This window comes from Enhydra lutris, unplaced genomic scaffold (assembly GCF_002288905.1).
Source record: "Enhydra lutris kenyoni isolate GAN:26980312 unplaced genomic scaffold, ASM228890v2 scaffoldscaffold14, whole genome shotgun sequence".
Classification (NCBI taxonomy): domain Eukaryota; kingdom Metazoa; phylum Chordata; class Mammalia; order Carnivora; family Mustelidae; genus Enhydra; species Enhydra lutris.
Window position 1 is genome coordinate 13,573,039 of NW_019154098.1, and position 9,292 is coordinate 13,582,330.

Below are 9,292 nucleotides of genomic sequence, written 5' to 3' on the forward strand. Positions count from 1 at the left end.
GAGGGAAGGCTGACAGGCATGACAACGCACAGTAGCGTGGGGAACCGGAGTGGCTGCGGGAAAGCTCCTTTCAGCTTCCTGCTGTCTCCCCACGTACCCAGCATCCAGCAGACACCCGGAGGGAGGTCAGTAACTGCCATGTCCCCCTGAGAACCGGCTCCGTCACTGTGACTTCTCTCGCCCCAGCCAGGCCAGTGTCCCTGAAAGTCCAGGTGGGCACCTGACAGAGCGCGCAGGAGCATGAGGAGGAGATGGGCCTTACCTTTCACAGGCACCCTCAGTGAGGCTGGTAGCGACCCAAGCCGTGCTCGTGCAGACACAGGGCAGAGATCCCAGGCATCACAGGAAGCCACGGTCCTCTGTCCCCCACAGGTGTCCAGGTGCAGGGATCTGCCAGGCACTCAGCCATGGTCTTCCTGAAAACTGCCATTAACATCCAAACGTGAGCCAGGCGCGTGTGATTCCAGACCACGCTTCCTCCGCCGTGTGATTCCAGACCACGCTTCCTCCGCCGTCATTCTCGGCAGCTGAATGTCTCTGTAAATCCATGAGGCTCGGGAAATCCCTGAACGCAGCTTCAAGCAACTGACAAGGCACAGCCATCGTAAGGGGCAACTTTTTCATTCCTTTCTGGTCCAAAGATCAGGCCTGGGGATGGAAGAAGAAAATCATTTGTCTGTTACAATCCCAGAGCAGCAGTCGTGTTATTCTTCCTTCCTTCTGTTTGACCCTCACCTACTTAGAAGAGAACTCACTAAAAATAATGTCCTGCAGCTCTGATACCCAAACAGAGGTGTGGCAGGAAATCAGGGAGCCTTCAGGGGAGAGTCACTTTGCACAAGCACCGAAGACCTCTCAGATCCAGAACTTTCTACAGCTTGGGGCTCCCCAGAACTACCCTGAGAGGTCTGTCTGTTATAAAGATGAGGAGAAAAGGTTCAAGAAGGGGTAAGTGGCTAGCTTAGGGAGTCGGCCTCACATGCAGCCCTGAGCTCCTCCGCAGGGCTGAGAGGTCCTGGCAGTGAGCTGAGGGGGTTTGGGGTCAGCTGGTAGGAAGTAGTTCTTCGTTTTGTTTCTTTTTAAAGACAACCACAAAGCTCTGGCATCTCTCCAGGCCTCGTCCTGCATAGCGAGGGCAGGGCAGACATCCGGAGGGTGTTCTCCAGGGCAGGGCTAGGGGCTTCTTTCTGTATTCATGTCTGCAGCCATCACGGAGCACCTGCTAGGTACCCGGGACTGTTCGAGGCATGCAGGGACCCTTCTGCCTCCCCAGCGTGACGCCCTTCAATTATTCTCCAGATTAACCGAGGAAACACATGGGTGCACGATGCAGAGGGCCTGAGGCTCAACAGTCACCAGCCACCCAAAGATAGTAACAGCTGCCCCGTGTGGACGGCCTGTCGCTCACCCTGCTGAAACCTCCGGCCCACCACCTGATACAATCCCCCAACCACCCTGGGACTCCTGCCTCTATTTACCAGATAAGGAAGCAGAGGCACAGACAGCTACCTTGCTGCTAAGAGTGGAGCCGGTGTGCCCCCCAGTCCTGTGGGACCAGTGAGGATGCCTCCCTTGAGCGACTGTAGCTAAAACTACCACCAGGCATTTCAGGAGCATAGCAATCCTCATCTAATCCTCCAGCAACCTCGCAGGTTACAGACCATCCCTACCCAGTTTGAGAGATGAGAAACCGGAGGCCCACAGGGTTAAGCAAATTGCCCGTCACACAACTGGAAAAATCATACGTCAGGGATTGGGAGTCAGGCAGCCTGGCTCCAAAGCCCATGAGCTTGGCCATGACACCAATGGTCATCACAAGCACCTGGCTTGTTCCTGCGGTAACTTCAAACACTCAGCGGCACAGCACAACACGAATTCATCATCTTACACTTTAGGAGGTCAGAAGCCTAACATAGGTCTCATCAAGGCAAAAGCAAGGGGGTGGGCAGAGCTGTTTCTTCTGGAGGCTCCGTTTCCTTGCCTTTTCCACCTTCCAGAGGTGGCTCTTGGGTGCCTCTGCATACGGCTCCCTTCCTCCCTCTTCAAACACGGCAACACGGCATCTCTCTGACCCTGCTTCCCCCAGTGAACCTCCTTCTCTGACTCTTCAGCTTCCCTCCTCCACTTTCAAGGACCCCTAGGATTATACCAGGCCCACACTGATGACCCAAGATAACACAGTCCCTCCTGACAGGTAAGGAACATATTCACAGGGTCCCGGGGACCAGGGTGTGGACATCTCCTGGAGGACCATTATCCGTAAGTGTTCTTCAGTGGCCAGGGTGGGTCACAGGGTGAGCTCCCTTGGTCCCACTGAAACCCCCGTGACATAGCTTTTAGACCCAAGAGAAAGGAAGTTGTTTAAGTTCAAAAGGAAGTTTAAGTATCCAAACGTCAGCCTCCATGAGAGAAATACAGGGTAGTGGTTAAAACATCAACGTTTGTCGTCAAACTAAGACATCCAGTAGCTATGTTACTCAGAGAAAATGGTTGTAGCCCTTAGTTTTCTTATCTGTAAGGCGGGGAGAAATCACACCTACCTACTTCTCAGAACTAGGCGGATGGCGGGAAGTCATCATCATAAAGCCCTCAGCGTGTGGCTGGGCACATATTAGGAGCACAGTTAGCCATTGTTTCACGCTGTAAACGGATGAGGCCTCCTGCAAGTCAAGCATGGCCTGTCCAGGGACACCTCACGCTCCTCAGCTCTGACAGCAATGAGCACCGAGAGCTGGAGGCCCACACAGCAGCCAGGAGCGGCAGGGCACTGGCATGTGGGGCCCAGACTCCTGTGGGCCGAGAGGGGCTGCTTCCAGCAGGAGTGGGCAATGACTTGCAGTATCAGCCTCAGTCAATGGCTAGGGGAGAGGAGGAGGGACACGGTCTGTTAAATATCGACAGAGGCCCACTGGAGCCACGTCTGTTTTGTTGGATCATGTACCTTAAAGCTCTGCCACGTTGGGAAGAATTATTACACGGTCTGCTGGGTATCCCTGCGGCCAAGCAGCAGACCACCCCCCCGCAGGAGGCTCCCCCATCTTGGGGAGCATTTTCACTTCCTCTGCTATGTTGATTCCTTTCTAGGCATTTGCTTTCCCTAACAGATTGACCAAAATAAAAGAGATGGTCAGTACCCAGGACCAGCTTCTTAGTTGGCACTGGAATTCTTACACAAGCTGTCGGACAGACGATGGGAAGAAACACCTGTGACCACGCTGGGAAACCGTTGGGCATCATCCTCTAGAACTGAACAGACATGCGCCCAGTTCCATGCCTACATGTAAGTTCACGGAAATGTATACCCATTCACCGAAAGGTATGTCTTGGGATGTTCACGGCAGCACCGCTCATAACAACCCAACACGGCAAACTACTCAAAAGCCCATCAACAGAAGGGACTTCAGAAACACACACGTGGGGGCGCGTGGGTGCCTTAGTCAGCTGAGCACCTGACTCCAGGTTTTAGCTCAGGTCATGATCTCAGGGTCCTGGGACTGAGCCTCACATCAGGCTCCCTGCTCAGCAGGTAGTCTGCTTGTCTCCCTCTCCTCTCTGCTCGCTCTGTCTTTCTCTCTCAAATAAATAAATAATTCTTTTTTTAAGACTTTATTTATTTGAGAGAGAGAACGAGAGAGACAGAGAAAGAGGGAGTGCACAAACAGGTGGAGGGTCCGAGGCAGAAGCAGGCTCCCGACTGAGCAGGAAGCCAGATGTGGGGCTTGATCCCAGGACCCTGGCATCATGACCTGAGCTGAAGGCAGACACCTAACGGACTGAGCCACCTAGGCACCCGAAATAAATAATCTTCAATTAATTAATTAATTAATTAAAATAAAAGTAAACACATAAGCAGGTTAAATGAACCTGTGCTCTGAGAAGTCAGGACAAGGTGATCCTGAGAGAGGTGTAAGGGACAGTTAGTGACTGGAAGGTGTCAGGTGTGGCTCCTGATACACTCATGACCTTCCATTCACACAGGTGCTGGCTACACACCCACCCACGGTTTGTGAACACTTACAAGCCATCCATATACTTAGGATATATGGGCTTTCTAGTGCACGTCACACCTCAATGAAAAGTTGGTTAACGTTTTTTTAATCTGTCCTGTGAAAGTACGCTTCTGGCGTGCCGCAGACTCAGGAACAATCCTCAAGGCCTGGGAATCGGCACCTGCCAGCTTTCCCTGCCCCTCCGTAGGTTCACGGCCCGCTGCCTTCCAGCTGACCCTGCCCCCAGAGGGCAGGGAGGGGAACACTCTGCAAATAAACGTGTTCTGGGTTGGTGGTGCGGAATCTGGCTTGGAACTGCCACACAAGAAAACACAGCCCCCAGCCCCATTCTCTCGGCTGAGTCTCTCCCTCCTCTGCCTCCTGGGCTGTCTGGCCCAAATAGATCATTTCATTTTTGACCATCTCTAGTTCCACCAGCAGTGGGCATTTGGAAGAAAAACAGAGACAGGCCACCTCTATTTCCTGCCCTACACTGGAGACAGCACATTTGTACGCCAGCAACCCTTAAATACAGGATACACGCAGGGACACTCTGGGAACTAGAAGATTCCTGGCGTCCCGGGTTGGTCTAGAGCAGTGAACAGGGGTTCAGGGCATGGGCTGTGCAAAGCCAGGTCAGCTAGCTCCTGGCACTCACATGTGAAAGCAGCACGGTCTGCAGCGGGAGCCAGAGGGAGCATCTCCCAGGTGTGCCTGGCAGCGTGCTGTCCCTCTCTGCTGCTCCGTGGGTGTGTGCACACACGCACACTCTCTCCCTCTCACTTCTCTCTCCTCCCTCTCTGCTCTTGCAACAGCGATCAGTCCCGTTGTCCATTTCAGTGCGAGCGAGCGTCAACAGATGGTGACTGCAGCAGCTGTGACGCTGGCCGCGGGGCACGGCACCAGCCATCGGGGAGGACAGAGCAGCTCCCGGGTGTGAGGGTCCGGCGGGCAAGCTCTCCCACTCCGAGTGCCCCCCCACTTGCTCTCTCAGGTTCGGGAGGCAAGATTTCTTTGACACTTGTGCCACACAAGAGGGGTCTACTCCATCTTTTTCTAATGAAGGGAGAGACCGCGATTTCCCTGGCCGCATTCACATTCTTTCTCTGTGCTGCCCCAAGAGCTGGAGCCTGCCTCACCTGGGCAGATAAATCAAGGAGATCAGTTCCCAGAGAAAGTGGCAGCTGTCCTCCTGCTGACAGACTCTATTTTTGCTTCATTTTAGTTTCCCCACCATGTGTGCTGGGAAGACACGGATCAGCTGCTTTGGAATTCCCAAGCCTTCCAGCACATGCTCCCCATGGCACTCACCCGATTCATCAATCAGGAGATGGGGGCTGTGGGGGGATGAGGTGGGGCTTGTGGGCAAAATAAACCGGGTGTGAATCGCGATGCTGTGGTCTGTCACTGGCCGTGGGCACACCCCTTAACCTCTTTGAACGTGTTTCCTTGTCTGTTTAATAAAGATAAGGAACCGCAATGCGTGTCCTGTGGGGTCCGCACGTGGATGAGAGATGATGCGGTACTCAGCACACGCACCTGCCCGCAGTGGGCTCACGGCTCACACAGAGCAGCAGCTTCACCCCTGACAGCCCGACCCACCCGGATTGCTGCTATTCCCACCAGCCAGGCATGACAGAGGCCAAGTGAGCCCAGTCCTGTTCACTGTTGTCAGCAAGAGTCTGCTGATCCTCTGCTCCATGCAGACACCGTGGGCTCACACAGGAGAGGCGAGGGAGCCCACACAGCACGAGCCCGTCCAGGAGCAGGTACTGCACTACCTACGGGAGCTCTGCTCACACACGGACCCCGCTTAGAGCCAGTCTTCAGAAACACTGGCATTCGGGTTCAGCCAGGCTCCAGAAGTCCCACGCAGCACTCAGGTCCTTAACACGTGCTCCGTAAGTGCTGGCTGGAATAATCCTAGGGGCTGGAAATCATGTCACTCAAGAAAGACAGGATCCCTGCCTTCAGGGACCTTCCAGACTACACCAAGAGACCCAGAGAAGTGACCATGCAGACAATGTCTGTCCACCATTGAGCACACTAGGTGGTGTCCAGGCTGTGATGGTGGCGTGGCAGGAGCCAGGGCAGAGAAGGAGAGGCTGGAACATACATGAGATGTCCCGGCACATCAGAGCATGAGAAATCTTCAATTCCCTCACTGAGCGGCTGAGAAATGAGGTTCCGAGAAGTAAAGTGACTTTCTCAGGGTCCCCCAGCTAGGACCTGTGCAATGTAGAATGAGAAGCCAATGTCAAGTGAGAGGTGAGCTGGACACACAGCGCCTGGGAGAGGAGTGGATCCTTAACCGGGAGGTGCAGGGTGCTGTCAGCAGAAGGCAGTGTGACCAGAGGTTTGCCAGGGCAGGTGAGAACCATATCTCCGGAGGGCTTGTTCAAGAGCAGTGGCCACAGTAAGTTATGTCACTTCGACAACCTGTAAGGTATGAACCCATTTTCTTTCTTTCTTTCTTTCTTTTTTTAAGATTTTATTTATTTATTTGACAGAGATCACAAGTAGTCAGAGAGGCAGGCGGGGGTGTGGGGGGAGCAGGATCCCCGCTGAGCAGAGAGACCGATGCAGGGCTCAATCCCAGGACCCTGGGATCATGACCTGAGCCAAAGGCAGAGGCTTGAACCCACTGAGCCACCCAGGTGCCCCAGGTATGAACCCATTTTCAAATGAGGACAGGTGTCAGAGATGAGGCTGAGATATGACCCCATGCCCTCTGCCTCCAGAGCTTTTCTGTTTAACCACCAGGCTGTCCTGCCAAAGAAGGGTTATGTGGTGGGAAAGATGGGGGCAGGGTGACAGGATAAGAAGGTTCCAGAAGACAGAGACAGGGAAGCAGGAGCTTGATGCTGGAAAGGTCAACGAACAGTGACTCCTCAGCCATCAACAATACCCATGCCAGCATCTGACCAGAAAGACCCCCAAACGAGCGCCCTGTCAGTAGATTCCAGTTCTTGCTTTTCCTCTGGTAAGAAGGGCCTCACATCGCCCATGACACACACCTCTCCGGGTGGCTCCTCATCAGAGTGGGCAAGTGTCCAGCTGTGGCCCAGAGTCACAACATCATCCCCACCAACCTCAGGGCTGCCATGACAGGATTGAGGAGGTAGTCTCCCCAAAAGTCAACTGACCGCTGAGTACATCTCCCCACCCGCAGGTGAGAGGACAAACACTCTGGAAAAAACCTGTGAGCAGTGCCCGGGTGGATATGGCACTTCTCACAAACTGTCCTACAAACCTGTGAGGACGGAGGCCCTGAAAAGGTTCAGGGATCCCTGTCCTAATAACAGTTTCCTGGGTTCCCTCACAATGACCTTCTGTGTCATTAGCTAGAACACACCAGAAAGGGATAACAACAGCAATTTTAAGAGAGAGAAAGAGAAGCAGATAGAGAGCAGGGAAGGAGAGGCTACACCAAGTGACAAACAGACCCAAAGCTTACTATGCAGCTGTGACACTTGGAGCTTCCTGAACCCCCATCCATATCTGCCAAATGGGTCCTGCCTCACAAAGCAGGTGAGGGAATCAGAGATATCCTGTGTAAAGCCCTTTCACGCAGTAGGTCCTCAATGAAAGAAAGCTTCCGCCTACTCAGCTCCCTTCCACCTCCCACTACAGCTTAAAGGTGATTCAGATACTGAAATGGGCTGAGAAAAGTCACGAACACTTTCCTTCCACAAATGAGAGACCTTTAAGATTTGGGAGTATTTTTTTCCCTACTTCCTTTTGTTTGCCTTCGCTCACAAAATCCCTCTGGGAAAGGTCAGCAAAGACTCAAACATCCATCAGATCCCTGTGAACAAAGGGGGCAAAGTCCCCCGGAGCAGAGCCACCAAACAATGACTAAAGGAGGCAGCAGGACCTGCCCTTGAAGACTCAGGGTACAGATGTTCTAAGGCGTGCATGTCCTCCAAGAAAGGAACTTTGTAGGAGACTCAAGATCTCATCTTTGCCCCTGCCTGCAAAGAGTTTCCCATCTCATTAAAGAAAAGGGTCATTGAGAAACCATCCACTTAAGGACTACACCAACAAATTGTAGTCCAAACCCTGGGACCTCAGGGAGCTCCACACGGGACTGCCGCTGTTTCCATGACGATCACATGGGCCCTGAGAGGTATGTCAGTTGGGAAGAGCGAAAAAAATGCTCAGGGTAGGAGCAAGGGCTAATGCTTGAATTAAGGAGGGAAATGAGAAACAGCGTTTACCAACAGCCAATCACTGAACAGATCCCTTGTAATTTCTCCATTTAAAACCCATTAATGATCACAACCTGAAGGACAGGACTCACATCCCAAAATGACAGAAACAGCAGCATGGGGAGAGCAAGCCCCTTGCTCAATGTCACACAGCTAGCAAGGGAGGGAACAGAGCCCAGAGCCATGGGCTGCACGCATCCCTCGGGTCCACCCCTGCCCCAAGCCCCTACCTCTCTTTATCATCTGGATCCCATTCTGGGGCCATAAGCTCAATTCCTCAACACAGAGCTTCCCACCAGGCGCCCCTGCTGCCCCTGCTGCCCCTGCTGCCCCTGCTGCCCCTGCCCTTTCCCACACCCCACAGCTCACACATCCCTTAATCACCACCTTTGTTCCAACTCCTCTTTAAAACCTGGATTAGCTGGGCTTCCGTGGAGGTCACGCTGTGACTCTGGAATGCACTTCTGACTTTCACAGAAACCGGTCTTACTTCAAGCCACACAGGCACAGGTCCCTAAGTAAACCAGGGCCATCTACCTTGCCCCCAGGATGCGGATGAAACCCAAAGTGGACGGTGTGGGGCAGGAGGAAGAGACCACAGAACAGAGACCCAACAGGCTGGGCGCGAGGCACAGGGAGCCCACGCTGCAGTGCAGTACCCCAGGCACGTCAGGCGGGAAAGAGCTGTATCCATCTGCCCATCTGCCAGCAAGCCCCATGGGGAAGCTCAGTGGCTCCCACTCTCCCGTCCTCCGTCCCCCCACTCAGACGGCACACCCTGCCATGTCCCATCTCACCAGCATTAGGCGGTCAGGAGCCACAGAGCCTCTGGGCCACAAGAACACTGTCTAGAGAAAGACAGCAGAAGAAGGGAGGGAGGAGAGAAAAGGGAACAAAGGGAATCAGTAAGCAGCAGAACCATGTCAGAATAGCAGTCCAGAAAAGAAGCCTAACAGGGAACTCAAGAGTCCAGAGCTCTGTGGGACCTGGGCGATGTTCCAGCACTCATGATGGTGGTGGTGGTGGTGGTGGTGGCGGCGGGGTGTGTGTGTGTGTGTGTGTGTGTGTGTGTGTGTGTGTGTGTGTGTGTGT

At 53.6% G+C, this 9,292-nt stretch overlaps 1 long non-coding RNA gene across 2 annotated transcripts in view; it reads right to left on the reverse strand.

Moving 5' to 3' along the window:
* The window catches only part of LOC111146782, a 223,925-nt gene that overhangs the window by 155,297 nt on the left and 59,336 nt on the right, over nt 1-9,292 (reverse strand). For both annotated transcript variants that reach the window (XR_002640561.1, XR_002640562.1), the window contains exon 2: nt 263-648. This is a non-coding gene — a long non-coding RNA (uncharacterized LOC111146782). The remainder of the gene's footprint in view (nt 1-262; nt 649-9,292) is intronic.